The sequence below is a fragment of the Acomys russatus genome, chromosome 9, assembly GCF_903995435.1.
Source record: "Acomys russatus chromosome 9, mAcoRus1.1, whole genome shotgun sequence".
In the NCBI taxonomy this organism is placed as follows: domain Eukaryota; kingdom Metazoa; phylum Chordata; class Mammalia; order Rodentia; family Muridae; genus Acomys; species Acomys russatus.
The window spans coordinates 15,379,899-15,400,543 of NC_067145.1; positions in this window are offsets into that span (position 1 = coordinate 15,379,899).

Consider the following 20,645-nt stretch of genomic DNA (forward strand, 5'->3'; position numbering starts at 1 on the left):
AGGCATGTGCCACCATGCCCGGCTTTTTATTATACCTGAGCTCTTAAAATGAAATTTCTATGGCAAAGAATATGCTCATTATAGAAGAATAACAAGTGATGGAGTCAACCCACACCCACACACATATTCATAGGCCTCCCATGATATTCCAGTCAGTGGTGTGAATTTTGTCTCAAAATTTAATGATCTAAATGTATTAATATCCCTCATTATTATAATTCTACTTTTTAATCATATTCTTCATATTCTTCCCTCTGGTAAACACCTATCTCTGAGATGAATTGCCTTTTTTTTTGAGAAAATGCTACTTATACTTTTCTTCCTGTACACTCTAATAAAAGCAAATGTGGGATAGGCTGTATTACAATTATTTTGTTCAGTAAATCTCTGAAGTAAATCAAAAGAATTGATGTATATATCCTCCTAAATTATGATAATTATTTGCATCTATTGGATCCTGTAATGATTGCTGACACTTTTTTATTATAATTTCCAGCCCCATGAATGATTATGATTAAATATAAAAATAGAATTAAAAAATGGCCTGTATCATTAATAGAACTATTAATATTCCAGCATAAATATTATTATTAGTTAATCAAGAGATGGGTAAGTTGGGATCCACAGTTTCAAACGTATATAGCTGTTGTAGATTATTGTTGATAATATTGGGCCAGTAAACCATCTTACTAAGGGAGCCAGTCTGGAGCAGGGGTGAGGATAAGGTGTGTTCAAACAATGAAGATCTCTTCCTGACACCAACAGGTGTAGGACTTCTTTCTCCCTAATGTGGGTCTGCATGTCACAGCACACATATCCTTGAAACCCCCACCTCAGTCACCCTTGATGCAGTCACATAGCCTGGTGGACAGATTTCAAGTTACACTTCCTCTCTCCCTATAATGTCATGTTATATGGCATGCCAATTACCCCCAAGGTTTATATAGACCTTGTTTTCCTCCAAAATACAGAGAGTTGTTTCATTTAAAACCATCTCCCTGGCTAAGATTCATTCCTTTCAGTCAGGGCACCAATGGTGTTCAATGGTGCCTGGACACCCTGAGGGGAAAAGCAGATATAGGGAGGCATTGCTCAAATATAATCTTGGTTGTCAACAACTACCTGGTATGTGTTTCTTTAATGTGTCAGGATTCTTTCATACATGCAATGGCTAAATTGATGATCTCCATAAAGAAATATACAAAAATCTCTTAGGTTACCTTTGGATGGCCATCATTGTTAAGATATCTTTCCCCCTTTCTTGGTCCTCTGCTACATATTCTCATAATTCTGTTATGCCTACCTATAATAATTACACTAGCCAGGAAAGCAATGTGTTCAACATTGGCCTATATTACAACCATAATTTTCTCTTTAAAAGAGATACACAGAGGTATAGAGAACAAAAAAATATTTGTGCTCACAGACGTGCACTGTGGAGTCCTGGAATGTTAAACACATAGAGTTGTTCCTTCAAGGGAAGAAATGCAAAACTGGTTTTCCACCTAGAAGCCTGGAGCGGACATGCTTTCTAGCCTAGTGATCTTTGTGTAATCTGTGTGAGTGGATCCACACATCCAGACTCATCTCATAAACTAGTTTTTCTTAGTCAGTCTGTAGAACCTTTCTTTGTGGTAGGTGTCCTGTGGATTTTACAGTGACTTTTGTTGTAGTCTCATCTGGTTTATGTATAGCTTATTTTGTTCCTCAGGAAGATTTACGTTTGCTTTGTTGTACATGTGGGACTGAGTTAGTCATTCCAAGTATTGTTTTCATCATAGTGTGTTGTATTTAAATAAATCTAAAATAAAGCAATTAGAGTCAGACCTCAGAAGTTTGAAACAGTGCTGTATTTTTGTATTTCGTGCCTTATCACCCTGCTGTCGATGAAAGTTGCAGAGAGTGCTGCATTTTTGTTAATGTAGAAGCAGACAGATGAAACAATTACAAGCAAAACACGAAGGCCAAGCAAATGATCAAAAAAAAAAAATATAAAAGTTCTCCAAAATTATTAGACATCAAGTAAATACAAATTAAAATTCTCAAAACACCATTGTATGATTAGTGTACATGGTATGTATATATACCATTTTAAGTATGTAGGACTGTAAAAGCTGAAGTGTGTTAGCAGTATAATGGTGAATACAGTTACCATTATTTCAAAGAGCACTGATGGTATTTTTGTCCACTTTTTCATTTAAATTTAACATTCAAGTAGAGGATATTTTCAGAAAATGTGATAGGTCCCATAAAATCTTTTGACAAAACCTTGACATTTCAAACAACTTTTCAAATTTTAAAGTATTTTTAGTTACCCTTTAGCTAGAGTATTTGAGATAATACTTTATAGTCATATCCTTGTTACTTAGCCATCTTTTATTCCTTTGAGCTCACTTATTTATCATTCTTAAATTAGGTAGTTAGTTGTGATGCCCCATTCCCAAATGGCCAGAATTCAAGTCCTTTAAATTCTTAGTTTTTGAATCCAGTGTTGTTAAATTATATTCTGTATAAAGCAAATTATCTGTTGTATTCCCTTGTAAATATAGTGCACATTCAAACCTTAGTGTATACAAAACTAACATTCTCACTTTTTTTTGTCTTTTTCTACATTAAAATGTAAGATTTTAGACTCATTAAAATGACACAGATATATGTTCACCTAGACATTAAAAATCTACAGTAACAATTTAATATTGTTTTCTCTATTGACTTTATCTCTGTGTATGATTTATTGTTATTGGTTGTGTCTTCAAGATTGCTGCCAGTTTTCTTCCTATATTGAATATTGATGTGGATATATTAGAATATTAGAACATTCTCACTTTAAAACTAGTGTTCTATTTAAACTTCCCACTAAGGCACATAAAAGAAATATTATCATACTACGACATAACATGAAATTTCAGTGATGCAGATCATACATAGTGGCCCAAGGGTAAAGATAATTCTTTAAATCAACATAATCAGGAAGACTTTGTTTATTAACTAATTAAGAAGTACTACTGTAAAAACCTTGAAAAAATTTATAAAGTCATACACAATATTAAAGAACTGACTCTGGCTAAATAAAGAAATTAATTAGTGTTTGCTATCAACAAAATTGTATACTTTCATAGTAGTGGTAATAATAGTGATAATTAGCAAGCTGACAAGTTTATGTAATGCTTACATATAGAGATACACACATCATTGTCCATTTGAAGCAAGTGGAACATCATTTCTTCTTTTAAAAAAAGATTTATTTATTTATTATGTATACAGTGCTCTGCCTGCACTGTATACATCAGATCACCTTATGGATGGTTGTGAGCCACCATGTGGTTACTGGGAATTGAACTCAGGACCTCTGGAAGAGCAGTCAGTGTTCTCAACCACTGGGCCATTTCTCCAGCCTGGAACAGCATTTCTTAAAGGAACAACTGTACTGTTTCCTATGCCTTGAGTATGCTCATGAAAGGCTAACTGCTCCAGTGTCATTGAGTGCAAAATCTTTGACTTACTTGTTTCTAGGATATATATTTTTCTTCTCAAAAACAACAAAGAAGAGAGTAAGAAAAGTCATTATGCATTGTAGAAAATTGAAGAAATGTTAACAAGACTGAATTTAAAAAGCCTAAAATGTTAAAAAAAAAAAAAAAAGGGAGGGGACATAGTTTTATACCTTTTATTTTCTTCTTCCAAATTCTCTCATGTACTTGCTTCTTAAGCTATCTTTTAAATTCATGTGTCTGTGTTTGTGCATTTGTATGTAATATTGTATATGTAAGTGGATACATACAAAATAAATACAACCTACTCAGTCCATATACTATTATTTCTATGTATATTATCCTGTGGGGAAGATTTTTTTCCTACACTTAACTTATCTGAATTGCCTATATCTCTCATTGCACCAGAGATGATTACAGAAAACAACTTGTCAAATTGCAGAGAATTAGGGTGTCCGTGATGCCCATTTCCAACTGATAAATCTAAATCATGACTATTGTACATAATGCTAACTAAATGTTGCAGTAAAGATGGCAGGACATTGATAAGAGCTGCAGAAACAAGACATTGTGTCCCTCTGTTCTGAGATTTCATATTCTAGAAATCGAGGAAAGCTATAGCTACCATTCTCAACAACATACTTGCTAAACAAGGTCTATACAAAACGACATTAATACGCATGCTCACATAGAAGGGAAACTCTCAGAAGACTAAAATTTCATCTATTAACATATTTGGGCAGTCCTTTGAGTATGAATCACACATCTTGGGGAGGGTGATTCTTCATTTTACATTTGAAAATTCATTAATAAAGTTATTTAGTAATTTAACCTTAAATTTTATGAACAAAATGTTTTGGAAATTTTAAAATGTTTTTTCCAGTTCATGTATTGGATTTTTGTTTATTTCCATCTCTCTGTCTCTGTCTCTGTCTCTGTCTCTCTGTCTCTGTCTCTGTGTCTCTCTGTCTCTCTGTGTCTCTCTCTCTCTCTCTCTCTCTCTCTCTCTCTCTCTCTCTCTGTGTGTGTGTGTGTGTGGGTGGGTGCTTGTGTGTTTGTGTGTGTAAAATTGTAGCTCTTACTTCCAAGTCTGAAATTCCCATTTGTAAAATAATATATTTTAAAAAATACTAGTTAACACATGAGAGCAAAGACAAGGTAATAATATGAGTGCGAAGAACACTGATTCCTAATTTTAAAGGCATTCCATGTAAGACTAATTTATGTCCTAATATTTCTTTATATGATTGGATGTTGACAGAATGGCTTAATATTGCTTAATAGAGCTGATAAACATTATTTGAAAAATAAAATCAATAGGCATTAAATTAATACACTTAACACCACAAATTTCAGTTGTGGAATTAAATATATAAAAATAAAAAATGAATGGTAAAATATAGTCAAGGTGAGTGAGAGTACATTTACTGAATTAAAAAAAAAGTAAGATGGGGCAACCAGAATAAATAAAGTAACAACAAAGAGGAAAAAGCTGTTTTCCACTATAAAGCTGGATTTTTTTCCTTGGTCCCAGTAAGCTGACATCCATCACTAATGAAAAAAAAAATGGTGGGTTTATTAAAAGAAAGTTCCTATTATACTTACCTCTACTTCTCACATAAATATTATTGTATCAGCTATGGAGCTTCTTGAAGAGACTATTGTCTGTGTCATGGTAAGTGCAAATGACTCACATTTTTGCAATATAAATGAACGGGTGACCTAGTTCATCTCATTTTCATCTTCCAAGAGTTCTTTCAGCTTCTGATTGCATCTTTTCAGAGATGTTCATCTTGTGGATGAAATGTTGTCTTGAATCACTCTACAGTTACTAATTAGGATTCTTTAAAATTCCCTTCCATATCTCAAATTATCTTTGCAACATGCAAGTTGTTCTATCATTTGAATCACTAACGTAATTTTCTGACAACTCTGTTTATTTTCTCTTCTATTGCCAAAGTTTACTGTTCATATAATAACCAAAATGCACAATGAAGAAATGAAATATGGATGATGAATCTTTCTAGGCTAAGCCTGAAATTTTTCCACAATATACAGAAAATATAATTGAGTTCCTGATTTCTATGGTGGGACCTCCTTCAGAACACATATTTTTCCTATATATATGCTTCTTTCTTTGGATCTTACATTTTTTTTTTCCTTGATGTTACCTAAGGTTTGGGGTGGGTATTACTGTTAACCCATTTGGATCCAAGAGGATTGGGGAATGTAAATGATTAAAGTTGTTTGAAAACATTTATGAAACTGCCAGAGATTTTTTTTTAAAGGGAACAGAATTAGAAAACTTCGATAAGGGCCTCCATGTTATCCCATGGCTGTGACTGTGCCTGAGGTCACCACTTGCCACCATCACCAGGCTTATATTCATGCCATTCAGTCTTATTGATTTCAGTTCTACCATTATGATTTCAACTTCTGTCTTGATATAGCCACACTTTTTTTAATAGTCAAAATTCTCCCTCTTAAAAAAAAAAAAAAAAAAAAAAAGGAAGTAGGAGCGGGAGAGTCAAATTCTTAGTTTACAACCTGAAGATTCAAGGAGATCAAAAGTATATTTTTAGCCTTAATATTGGCAGACATGAGTCCTGTGTAGCGCTAATGTATTAGTTTGACTACAAGGGCCTACAACAACCCATCTATAAGTCTGACATGGAGACATACTCCTTTTAGACGGTAAAAATTCTCTTATGTAAGGCCTCCTTTGTCACTCTCCTCGAATTCTTTTTCATACTAGTGAACAAATAATTGTATCGGGCTGAAAAACCTTGGGAAACAAAATATACTTCACTTAGAAAACATTTAAAATATTTAAGTATAATTTATATGTTTGCATATATGTTTTTGTGATTATAAGCCACATGTTCCTGGGTGCTGGGTAGGCCAGACGAGAGTTTAAAATCTCACAGTGCTAGACTTATAATCATTTGTGCGCTGCTGGACATGTGTTCTACAAACTTAACTTTCTCTCCTCTTGTGGATGACACTACACACTCTTAACTGACAATATTTCTTCAATCAATAGACAAACTTTTCAGACATTAAATTCATACTTCAAAACACTCTCTTTGAAATAACCATAATAATATTTGAACAAATCTCTGGACATGCTCTAGTCCAGAGAATTGATTAATAAAATCACTCATCTCAGAAGCTTTGTTTGACTTTATGAAAAATACTTGTGCCCTTGTTTCTTTCTATATAAGCCATGAGATAATTTGCTGTACCGAGCATCCTTTATTCATCTGTACACATTTATATATCCTGTATGTTCCTGTTTTAACACAATAGATGAGGATATTATTCCATATCATATCACTAGGGGTCACAAGGAAGTTCTTAGGGTTAAATTAGGGCATAATGGTTAAATTCTGACAGACTAGTACTGATGCTAGAAGATAAGAAAGACTTAATTATGATTATGAAAATTGAGACAAAGTGATCTGGCAAGATTTATCTCATCTAAAACGAACACACTAGTATATTTATCACAGATCTTTCAAACTCAACAATGTGAGATATATATTTGACTCCTTGAAATATTTACTCTATAGTTCTTTATTATAGAGGTCCTGCACAACTGTTAGAAAGAAGTAAAGTGTGTGTGTGTGTGTGTGTGTGTGTGTGTGTATGCGCACACGCACACATGCATGTGCCTTATGAGAAGTAACTGTACAAGGTCTTCAAAAACCTCAGAGATACACAGAATGGGGCATTTAAAATGTTCTTACTATTTTAAAGACTCACTGAAAATGAGACAGGTTTACTCCTGGCAACACCCAGCCAACCTCAAGGAGGATGATGAGGATTAAGGAACCTCCTTATGGAGATGATTTCAAATGTGGCAAACAAGCCACTGGGAAAAAAAGTCCTCATTTTTACCACAGAGTTCTACCTAAAAATTGGGAAGCTTGGATACAGGTAGAGTTGACAGCCAAAGTCTGCCAAGAAAGGGTAAGCAAGTCCTCAACAGTTCTTGCCTCACAAATATGTCTCTCATATATATTGGGCCAGAAGGCTAAAGATGATGATCCAACATTAAAGAGAGTTTTGGTTGCAAACAGTCTCTGTCATCTTCTCGTGTGGAAAGCTACTAACCTGCACTCCTGGTATACTTAGGTAATCAAGTTTATTCCTTCTCAAATATCTGATGGGCTTGAAGACCAGGTTATTTAGTTTTACAATGAAACATAGAACTGTTTAGGGGTTAAGATAGTTGTAGGTTTAGATAGATGTTTTAAGTTGATAATGATGAGATATGATAGATGTTGATTTACATTCAGAATTTTAGATACACAAAAATAGAAAAGATGTTTTCTTGAAGGTTGTCAAATCCAAATAGCCAAAACACTAAGAATGTAACATTTACATAATTCAAAAAAAAAAAGAAAATATATATGTTTTTTTTAAAATAACTGTAGTGCCAGCATTTCAGGGACATTTTATTTTTTTTTAAAATTTTACATGGGCTGTATGACTATCAATAAAGTAGAAAATGGGTGGATGAAGAAACAATAGTGATAGCTAATTGCTAAATTCGCTTGGCTTTATCACAGTATTGTTTTCCGATGTATTTGACATACTTACCAGATGGTTGCAAGGTATATGTCTCATCTTTCAGAAGCTTGATTCTGACATTTTATTTAATAAATTTTTATTTATTGTTTTCTCATTTTAAGCAATTTTTGGAATGAGTACTAAACCTCTCAAAATAAAGATTCACATCTCTCAATGCTCCTTCATTTTAAACTCCTCAGTGTCTCACCTTACACATTGGGCATACTTTTCTTCTAGCCCATTGGTTAAATATTTTACTTACTTACTCATGCTTTCAGTATCTGTAAGCAATTTCATAATTTTCATTTCTTCTTTATATGGTGCCTTATTTCATATTCATATATCCAGTAACTTTCTGACTCTTTCTAAGCAACTAATTATAATTGCTTTAAATTCTTTTCTACTTCTTGATTTAGCCATACATCATGTAAGTTGTGCTGCATGTGCCATTTAGATATTTTTATCTTAATTTGTAAGTTTATTTCCCTTAAACAACTGGTAGTCCTTGCTTGTCCATTCATATTTATGAGTGGAAATTAAAATTAAGAAACATGAGAACTTTGTGGAATTCCTTATCAAGTTCAGGCATCCAACAAAGTTCCCCACAGATTCTTTGACTGACCATTATTCTAGTAATACTCAACTGCTTTTTCAAACATATCAAATCTTTTATCTGATGATGATTGGATATAGGAACCAGGCCTGACTGGGCTGCCTGCCTGTCTTGCTGTTTCATGTCCTGTTTCTAGCAGCTCCCATGTCTGTGTTCATCTTGGTTAGCTAGCCATGTTTACTGCTCTGAGAATGTACCCCTCCCATCGTCTAGACTTTTCCTCCTGTGTACAATCCCTTCTTGAGGGATTTCACCTGGGAGGAGGATTCCTGTTTTGCTTCCTATAAGAAGGCTCTTTGGAACTCTGGAGGCTGGAAGAGAATAATAAACCGCTGCCGTGGCTGCTGCTGCGGCTCCTTAACTCTCTTAACATGAAGGACCCGCTGTGTTATTGTATGTATGTGTGTGTGTACATGAGTTAAATCTGCAGTCCCTCGCCCTCGACTCGGTACCGCGGTGGTGCGGGCACCACAATTGGAAACAAAAGTATTTTCTGAAATTTATTTGATCAACATTTACAAATGTGTTTGTTCAACTCCTCCTTGAATTTTAGCTTATCTTCTTATGTTTGTGAAAATCAACTTTATATGAAGAAATGTGTCTTTCTTTCATTAAACACTAAATATAAAATACTTGTAAAAAATCCTGAAGATCTGTGTGGTAACTCCCTCTTTGATGTAATTTTTCTAACTGGGAAAAATGGGCAAATTCACAAAATTGATGCTCTTAATGTGTAAAAGATAAGTATAAATGAATTTTATATCATAAGAAAAAGAATTGGATATAGGAACCAGGCCTGACTGGTATTAGATGACATAGAAGAATGAATACCATTGATGGTAAGTGCTTCTTTTCTATCTTCAATTTTGTTTACCATGTTGGTTCATTTGAGATCAAATCTCCATATTTTGAGACCAAGTGAATGCACAAGCTTGAGTGAAACAGGGTTAGGATTACTTGCATGCCTTAAAATTTAGAAGTCCAATTGATCAACTTTAGTGTTTTCATGTGAAAAATGAAATGATATTATTTATAAAATGTTTAGTGTAAAGTCATTTGTGAATTATTTAATTAATTTAGCTGAGCATGATGGTGCACTCTTGTAATGCCCGCACTCTGGATGCCGAGGCAGACTCTACAAAGTGAGTCCAAGCCAACCAAGATTATACAGAGAAACCCTATCTCAAACCCCCTCATACTGATTTATTTATTTCTATTTCAATTTTTGGTAGTCTAGTTCATGTAACATAGTATTATGATTGCAATGTATTTTATAGTATATTTAGACCAAAATAGCTCCCCATTATACCTACTATTTTATATACCGTCAAATCTAATACAGTTCTAGAAAAAGATTAGTTATGACACATACTTATTAAGAGAACAAAAGTAGGAAGATAACTGTTATATATTCATTATTTAGAAACTAAAGATCAGCAGTAGATGAAGAAAGAATTTTAATTCCATTTTAAATTGATGATGATGCCAATATAATATTTGTTCTAAACAATTAAACCTTTAAGCTATAATATGGAACACAATCCATTTTATGAAAGTGAACAATGGAATTCCCAATCTGCATAACATTTACATGTGTATTTCTCTTGTTCTGACATTATTTCAACAAAAGAAATGATTTAAAGGATTGGTAGCAGAAGAACAATAAATAAGTAGCCAATGTGTTGGTACATTTTTGGAAAATAACTTTAATGTGTAATGAAGCTGAATATTGAAGTATAATGGATGGTTTCAGAGTCAGAATAAAACAAAATATAAAAAGTCAATGATTATTGATCAAACAAGAAGCTAAGATATCTTGAGTATAATGGAAGTACTGAAAAGTAGTAGAGGATAGAAATTGGAAACCATCAGGTGTTTGCATGTGATTATCATGCTATGTCTCCCAGATAAAAGTTGCATGTGGCTTGATTTTTTTAAATCTGAAACAAAGTAGTGGGGCTCTATTTTCAGACATCTGAGAGATGACCAATGGGATGGATATGTAGGGATTCAAATAAAATTGGGGAAATCGTTAAACAAATGGAAATAGCATTTGTGGTCCAGGTCCTTCATGTTGAGAAATTCCAGGCTCAATTAGAGTCCTGTGCAGGACAGTCTGAAATGCTGGACCAATTGTGATTGGAAACTTTCTTCAAAGGTGCCCTGGGAGCTATCTTTTTCTGTTAAGGAACAGCAACTGAAGTATTTTGCCTATATGCTACAAAAATTGAAAACCTAAAGGAACTGGACAACTTTTTGATAGCTACAAACTGCCAGAATTGAATCAAGACCAGGTAAACAAATTGAATATTCCTATCACACCTAAGGAAATAGAGGCAATCATCAAAAGTCTTGCAACAACAACAACAACAACAACAACAACAACAGCCCAGGACCAGATGAATTCAGCATAGAATTCTACCAGACCTTCAGAGAAGAGATAATACCAAAAATTTTTGAACTATTTTGTAAAATATAAACAGATCGAACATTATCAAACTCATTCTATGAGGCTACAGTTATCCTTGATACCTAACTCACAGAAAGACTCAACAAAGAAAGATAATTTCAGGCCAATTTCTCCTATAAACACTGATGCAAAAATACTCAATAAAATACTCGCAAACCGAATTCAAGAACACTTCAATATTGTCATTCATCATGACCAATTAGGTTTCATCCAAGGCATGCAGGGGTGATTCAATATATGGAAATCCATCAATGGAATTCATCATATAAACAAACAGAAGGAAAATACCACATGATCATCTCCTCACATGCCCAAAATGCATTTGACAATACCCAACACCAATTCATGTTAAAAGTCTTGGAGAGATCAGGGATACAAGGCAAATACCTACACATAATAAAGGCAATATACAAGAAGCCTATAGCCAACAACAAACTAAATGGAGATAAACTTAAATCAATTCCACTGAAATCAGGGATAAGATAAGGCTGTCTAATCTCTCCATATCTCTTCAATATAATACTTGAAGTCCTACTTATAGCAATAAGACATTTAAAGGAGATCAGGGGCATATAATTTGTAAAGGAAATTTTAATCATAAATTTTCCTTGGACTAAATCCATTGTGTTTACAAGATTGTTATAGGAACATAACTTGAGCTAAATATTCTCTAGTAAAGAAAAAACTTGACTTACTCCCAGTCCCAAACCAACAGGTGTGCTATCCAAACCTAGGCTAACTGACAAGGGGTCCTCTATTGTAAATTATCTGTAAAGCATGAAGTTCAAAGTCTACCTTCTATTGTTCTTAAAGAAGATTCTAAAGAAACTTTTCCACAGCTAACAGTATCTATCCAAGTCCTGTTATGTCAAAGTCCTAACTTCCTTTCAAGCAGTTTATTCTTGGATTCTCACAGTGAGAGTAAAAAAACTCTATTATTGTCTCAAGGCTTTGGCCAGATGCCTTCCTTCAACATTCTCTGTGGGAAAAAGTTTTCCCTGTCTGAATTTCACTAGTCTTCAAAGAGAAAAATAGAGAGAAAGATAGTTTTAAGAGAAATGGTAGATTTTTAGACAAAATTACACTTGGACCATACATAATATTTAATGGAAGTGATGATCACGGGAGATCTCTGGAACTTTGTTAAGCAAAGTATCAGTAGCTGTTCTGGATGTCTGGAGATCATGCTAGAAAAGATAGAGGTCTCTGGAACTTTCCCAAACTTCTAGTAATATGAAAAGGGACTTTCTGTGACTCTTTTTCTGATTCTGAGATCCTTCTCTTCCTATTGGGTTGCCTGGATCAGCCTTGATATGTTGAGATGTGGTTAGGCTTGTTGTAATTTGATATGCCATGCTTGCTTCATATTCCTGGGATGTCTGCTCTCTTCTGAAGGTAACTGATAGAGAAGAAATGGATCTAGTGGATAGGTGAGGTGTGTATGTGACAGGATAGGGATGGGAGGAGAGAACAGAGGGGAAAGGCTGTCGGGATGTAAAATATGAGAGAGAAAAAAAAGAGAATGTAGCCACATATTTTAAAATATAGAAATTATAAGATAAGACTTGAAGATATTATTCTGGACATAATCAAAAGGGAAATAATTTAATTGTGAAAAATATAGCTGGTAATGTAGTTTAAATATGATTAAAACAAAATATGAATATGATTTTAGTAAGGTGGTTATGTAGTTATTTAAAAAAATATTTTACCAAGAATTCAGTTCAGTAACATAATAAGAGCAATTAAGGAAAAGAAACATTTTCAAGAAGATAGAGAGAGGTGAAAATACACAAAATATACAATAAAAATCTTATAAAGAAATTAGAGAGTGAAGACCCTTGGTGGGAGCTTGTGTCTGAAGTCCTTGAACTGAAGGGATTAAAAAAGAGGATAACTTCAAGTTTGATAACAACCTGGTCAATATTGGGACTCCTAAGTCATTCTGTCCTATTTTTAAAAATATATGCTGTCTCAGAAAATAAATAAACAAACAAAGAAGAAAACATCAATTAAGAATTTCTTTGGTAGAAAAATTTACCAGATATTTTAAACTAGAATTTCCTAGGATATTCAACTTTCTTTTTTTTCCCTAATTTATCTCATTTATATTCAACTTTCTTACAAGAAAACCTACAAATGAATGGAAATTCAGAGTGAAGTAAAATAAAATAATAAAATAACAGAATAGAAGGAATTGTGATTCAGCTTGCAAAGCATATTGTATACTTATAAGTGTTGATTATTAGAGGAAAAGCAAGAAAAAAATGAAAAAGTAGTTTCAAATATTTTTAATATATTACTGACATACAGCACAATCCAAGAAGTCATGATATGATTAAAATAATGAAAACTGTGTAATTTATTGTTTGAGTAAATGTGAGTTAATTAGCAAACAAAAACAGCAAAAATCACATAGACATGTACAAAATAAGTATACCTACTAAAGAAAGCTCTCAAAGGAAAATAGAAAGAAGAAATTCTTTATATGAAAATGAGAGTGGATATCATACCATAAGCCCAAAGAAATTACCATGATGAAATATTAAATTGAACAAAGGAAAAAATCTAAAATTCTATAGAGAAAAAGTATGCTGCAACAAAATGAGAAATAATATTTATGGTGGTATGACCAAAACATTATCTGCAGTGCTTCCCTATAAGGATGAAAACAAAACTTCCCCATCAGGAAAACCATATGTTTGAAAATTCAGTTTTCTATAAAAATGGAATAAATGACAGTGTTAACAAATAAAATATTTTAACTTTCTGATTAATAAAGAACTAGAAAATATTTAATTAAAATATATTGAGTGATTCATGGTGCCAGATAAATAAAAACCCTGACTGTCATGTTACTGAGGTTAGAGGAATGAAAAAGGAATTATTGCATAATAATGTTTATAAGCTTTACTTGAAGTTTTGTGTACCTGAGGGTCTGCATAGGTGGGCAAATATTAACTTCTAAATCATCATGGCAGCTATGAAAATAAAGTGGAGAGGTATAAATGCCATGGTTAAACTGGGGAAAGCATAAACTTAAATAATTGTAGGAAAAATGCAATTCTCTATTTTTTTAGTGCTATGCTGTTAAAATCTCTAAACCATTCCTCAAAAGAGGAATGCACCTATGTGTGAAATGAGTAACTATGTGAATAAGAAAAATGAGGGAAGTTCAGACAGCTCTGAAAGTTATAAGCAGTTTTAAAGGCAACGAATCACACCAATATTCCATATAGAGAAGTGCATTTCTAAAAAGTGTAGAAAGATTAAAATAAGTAAATATGTTAAAATTAATATGTCTTGTATATCCCACAGTAAATAGATCAATTAGTTGAATATATTTGTACAAATACATAGCTTTCACAAGCACACATATAAACAACGTACAAACAACAATGTGCTTTTGCTTTGTATTATTGTGTTTTGTTTTGTTGTGTTGGGTTATCTTTGAGACAGGACTTTTTCTGAAGTGAAAAGGGAAGGGATATGGATCAGGAGAATGAAGGGGTGAGGAGGAGCTTGGAGGAGTGGATAGAGGGAAAACTGTGGTTGGGGTGAGTTATATGAGAGAAGATTATATTTTCAATAAAAATTAAATTAGAAAATTATTATTTTTAAGATATGAGGCAATTTTCATATCAATATGATCTAATAATTGTTGATATATAGTCACTCTGACACTCAATACATTAATTTTCTTTTCACGTTTAAACAACAGCATATGAACTTATTTGCCTAATGATATGTATGAATAAGATACGTATGTCACGGGTAAAGTACAGATTATATATTTAGCTTGAAAATAGTCATTCTTCAAAAAATCATTGCTATATGTTTATGTAAGTAAAGTACCATTTGAGGAATCTGTTTAAAGTTCATATTCAAATAAATGTTCTAATGGCATTATCAACAAATTTATGTAGATGTGGATTACAACTCAGCCCTTTTTTCTCTGATTTCAGACATTGTCCTATGTAATAATAGAAAAAATGTGGCTTCTAAACTCACATCAAAGCAACTTTAACATAGAAATTTGGATTTTATTTATCATTTTAAATGCCATGACACAGAATAAGGAAAAGTTTAATTTTCACAAGCCATTCTTATTTTATAAACATAATTGATATGAAATCTGAACTCTTTCAGTATTTACTGCTTAAATTATTCAGTTATTATTATCCAGAAACTGCTCTTTTGCTGCTCTCATATAAGCCGAACTATAAATACCAGTAGGATGCTCCAAGGTGTGGAATTTCTACCTTAATGAAGCAACAATTACTAGATTAAGAATAAAAGTCTGGTTATAATCTTAAGTATGCAGTATGCAACAATCAAATGTTCTTCAGGAAGTCAGAAACACATGAGAGAATTATGGGATTGTTAATTTTTCAGTTTCTGTATGATATATTCCAGAAAACTATCAACTTGAAGAGGATTCAAACTTTCACTGCTTGAGTGAGGTGAGAATCTTGACATGGATTTCTGCCATCTCTGCTCAACATCTACATAAGTTGAGGTGTTAGGTACAGCTGTATTACTCCTTTCTGAAACTTCTTGCATTTTCCAAGCTCATTTTGATGGTAGAATTTCAGTATTGCAGCCAGGTGAAGAAGTGCTCAGATTCAACAAAGATGTTGTTTCCAAGTTGTTGTCCCCTTAGGCTCTTCATGCCCTGTGACAACACTTCTTCAAGAGGAAATGGAATTGACTTCTTTATGGAAGAATGGAGGGATGAGAAGATAAGGGGCCCCACAAGGAGTACATCAAGGTTGTCATATCTGGACCCAGGGGATTCTGCACAAACTGTTGCACCAACAAAGACCTTGCATGAAGTGAACCAGGACCCCTGATCAGATCTAGCCAATGGACAGCTCATGTTCCATGGTTGTGGGGAGAGCAGGGACTGCTTCTGACATGAACTCTGGTGTCCCCAATTTGATCACTTCCTCTTGGTGGGGAGACCTCATGGCATACAGAGCAAGTGGAAGCAGGCTATCCAGATAAGACCTGACAGGCTGTGGTCATATGGTGGAGGAGGAGGTCCCTTTCTATGGGAGGTCTAGGGAAGGGCAAAAGGGCAGAAGAGTGAGGAAGAATGGGAGTGTGAAGACACAAGTGAGAGGATAACGATTGGGATATGATCTGAATAATTTATAATAAATTAAAATATAAAAAACAACAAAAACCAATCATCTAGAGAGTCGCAATCAAAGTAAAGAAATTAAGGAGTAGGATCATATCACCTTAATCCCATCCTGTAGGTTAGCAATTACTCAAAGATTGCACTTAACATTCAAGGGGGTAGAACTGTTGGGAACATCCAAATAGAGAGGCTGACTTTCAGGAGTTCATTTAGGTCCTATAGACTACATTGACCAAAGAGTTTAGGAGAGCCACATCTTTAATTGTTTTTGTAGAAGCTTGTTTAGTGAAGTTGCAGGAAAAAAAAAGGATGCAAGACCCGACTAATCCATTTGGGGCACACCCAGCAGAGGTAAGCTATATGCTGTTACTTAACCCCAGAACCTGTATTGGGAGGTCAGGTGTGTGTGTGTGTGTGTGTGTGTGTGTGTGTGTGTGCAGAAACATTCAGCATAGAGCTGCATATCACCTTGTAATTTATCAGACTACTACTGATTAAAGCTGGACTTCAACAACAACAGAAACAACAGAAAGCCTACAAACTCACAGAAACTGAATAATTCTCTACACAATGACCATTGGGTCAGAGAGGATATAAAGAAAGAAATTAATGAGTTTCTAAAATTAAATGCAAAGGAAGGCACAACATATCCACACTTATGGGACACAATGAAAGCAGTGCTAAGAGAAAAATTCATAGTACTTCATACAAAAATAGAGAGAATTTATACTACAGATTTAAAAGCATACCTGAAAGCTCTGCAACAAAAAGTAGCAAATGCATTCAAGAGGAGAAGATGAAGGGAAATAATCACACTCAGGTTTGAAATCAATAAAGTAGAAACAAAGAGAACAGTACAAACAATCCCCAAAATAAGAGGCGGTTCTTTGAGAAAATCAACACTATAGACAAAGCCTTTACTGAGCTAACCAAAAGGAAGAGAAACAGCTTCCAAATTGACAAAAATCAGAAATAACAAAGGAACAAAATAACAAAAACCAAGGAAATCCAAAGAATCATTAGATTTTATTTAAAAAACATGTACTTCACAAAATTGGAAAATCTAAATGAAATCAATGATTTTCCTGATAAATACCACTTTCCAAAATTAAATCAGGATCAGGCAAACAATTTAAGTAACCTTGTAATCCCTAAGGAAATAGAAAAAAATCATTAAAATCACCCAACCAAAACCAACCAACCCAAACCAAACCAAACCAACCAAACAACAACAACAAAAGCCCACAGGGCCAGATGGCTTTAGAATAGAATTCAACAATGTAATCCACCATATAAACAAACCGAAAGAAAAAAGAAAAAAAGAACATGGTCATCTCTGTAGATGCTGAGAAGACCTTTGGCAAATTCAACACCCGTTCATGTTAAAGTCTTGTACAGATTATGGATACAAGGAATATACCTAAAAACAATCAAGGCAATAAACAGCAAGCATATAGCCAACATCAGAGTAAATGGAGAGAATCTTAAAGCAATTCCACTAAAATCAGGTACAAGACAAGGCTTCTCCCTATATCCATATCTATTCAATATACTACTTGAAGTCCTTGCTAGAGCAGTAAGACAACAGAAGGAGATCAATCAGATAGTGTTTGGAAAGGAATTTGCTATTGGTAGATAATATGATAGTATACATAATTAAACTCAAAATTCTTCCAGAGAACTCCTAAACCCTTAGCAAAGTGGCTGGATACAAAAAAAAAAAAAAAAAAAAAAAAAAAAAAAAAAAAAAAAAAAAAAAAAAAAAAAGTCAGTAGCCCTCCTTTTTATGGGCAACAAACAAGGTAAGAAAGAAATTAGGGAAACAACAACATTCACACATTCACAATAGCCACAAACAATATAAAATATCTTGGTATGATTCTAACCAAGCAAACAACAAAAGACTTGTTTGGCAAGAAGTTCATGTCTTTGAAGAAAGAAATAGAAGAGTACACCAGGAGACGGAAAGAACTCCCTCACTCATAGATTTGTAGGAATAACATAGTAAAATGGCCACCTTGCCAAAGATGATCTACAGACTGACTACAATTCTCTTCAATATTCTAAACAATTCTTTACAGACCTTCAAAGAACAATCCTCAACTTTATACGGAAAAAAAAAAGGATAGCTAAAACACCTCTGCACAGTAAAATAACTTCTGGAGGTATCACTATCCCAGGTTTCAAACTGTACAGCAGAGAAACAGTAATTAATAATAATAATAATAATAATAATAATAATAATAATAATAATAACACCTCATGATATTGGCATAAAAAATGGATAAGTTCATCAATTGAATGAGATAAAAGATCCATAAATAAACTCATACACCTATCGACAACTAATTTTTGAAAAAGAAGTTTCCAAGTTCAAAAACTAGCAGTCACTTGTTTCTGTCCCTCACAAGAAAATTATGACTCAGACAACTATGATCCATTAGCTTTCATTCTAAAAGAAAATGATAGAAATGTTCCTTAAACATGTCTTTGCAAGTGTAATTTTTATTTTTATCATTATTTTTTATTATAGTCTATGAATTAAACACTAAGCTATAAAGATCAAGATTTTGTAAGGGGGGCTGGAGAGGTGGCTCAGAGGTTAAGAGCACTAACTGCTCTTCCAGAGGTCCTGAGTTCAATTCCCAGCAACCACATGGTAGCTCACAACCATCTATAATGAGATCTGGTGCCCTCTTCTGGTCTGCAGGTGTGCATGCAGTCAAAACACTGTATACATAATAAATCTTTAAAAAAAAAAGATTTTGTATGAATTACAAAGATAATAAGCTGGGAGAGAATGTATAAATATATTCATCTAAAGTGAGGAATACATATTGTTAACTAGTATTTTTTCCAAACACAGACATAGTCATGTGTCTACAACTGATGTCCTATTGTTTTCAACTAAAAATTGTCTATGACCTAGAAGAAATATCAACTGTATGTAAGTTTTAGATATAGGAATTACACAAAATCAGGTCTCTAAACCTGAGGCTTCTACTAAGTTGTTAGTTTTTCATTAATAATTATTTTGGAACATGGGATTTTTTAAAAAGTACTAGATACTATCCTGAATTATATAGATTCCCCACACTTCTATTGCAAAATAAAAGTCAGAATGATTCTGGAAAGCAGGAATAACCCGTTTTAACTAGTATATGAACTGTTTTTTTTTTCTTTTAAATGAAATGTAACCGTGTTAAGACAACGTGGGAGTATCAACTATTAGTTCAGTATAAATCTTGTATTTTTATCAATGTTTTTGTCCTTACAGGACTCCTTGCTTTATGGTGAAATAGCCATATTAGTCAACCTTGTAAAATTTGAAGTCAGTCTTAGAAGAAGTACAAAGATTATCCACTCCAAGCTCCACTCCAAGCTGCTGACTAGGAATCCATGATCCTAATATATAAGAAAATGGACTGAGGTTTGTCAGAGAATGCTATGCTTGTCAACGAATCAATGATCGTGCTAACTCCCAAAAGCCATACCTCCAAACCACTGTGAATATTGGCTTGATTTCCTCAGGTGAAGAGATGGATTGAGAGTTGTTCCTAAGCCTTTCTAGTTCTTTCTGGACTCTGGCTGGTGGCCCAAATCAACTTTTGTGGCCTAAACTCCTCTCTAAGCTGACTGAAACTGTCTTTTGTTGGATTCTGACTAAATTTCTCTACTTGGCTTCTAACTAATTCTGGCAACATGTTTTAATCTTCTGGCTCCTTCTCATTTTTTTTTTTTTCTTATTCAGTCTTCACCTAGGTCTGGCTTCTTCTCTCTGCAACCTTTCTCAATGAAAAACTATTAGTAATCCACCTCAACCCCATGCTGCTATTAATTTGCCTCTATTTCCTTTAGCATTCCTGTATGAGCTGAGTATATCCGGCTCACTCTGTCAAATTGTTTATGACTCTACACAGACCTTCAATTAGTTAGATGTTGCTTCCAAACATCTAGAATTCCTTCGAGAAATTAAACTTACCTACATTGTTTGGGACTAAAGGTGTTTACTAAAGGTGTCTGTACTCCAGCATATTAAAACTACTGTTTAAGTGGTATTTCTGAGTGTTACTTCTTTTAATTAAATTTCACAGTAAAATATGCTTTTTGAGTTTCAGACCAACTAAACATATTTCAACTTTACTAAAACATTTAATTTTTTTCTTAGAATCCAATCAGAAAGCTAGAATCAATAGAGGCAGTCTTTAGCTATCATTGGCCACTCTCATATGGCTTAGCTATTTTCAAAATTAACTCATTAGTTCTCTTCTGCAGGGATTATACTAGTATTTCTTTGCTCTGGTTATACAAGATTGCCAATGCATGTGTTATATAAACCTATAATAGCTA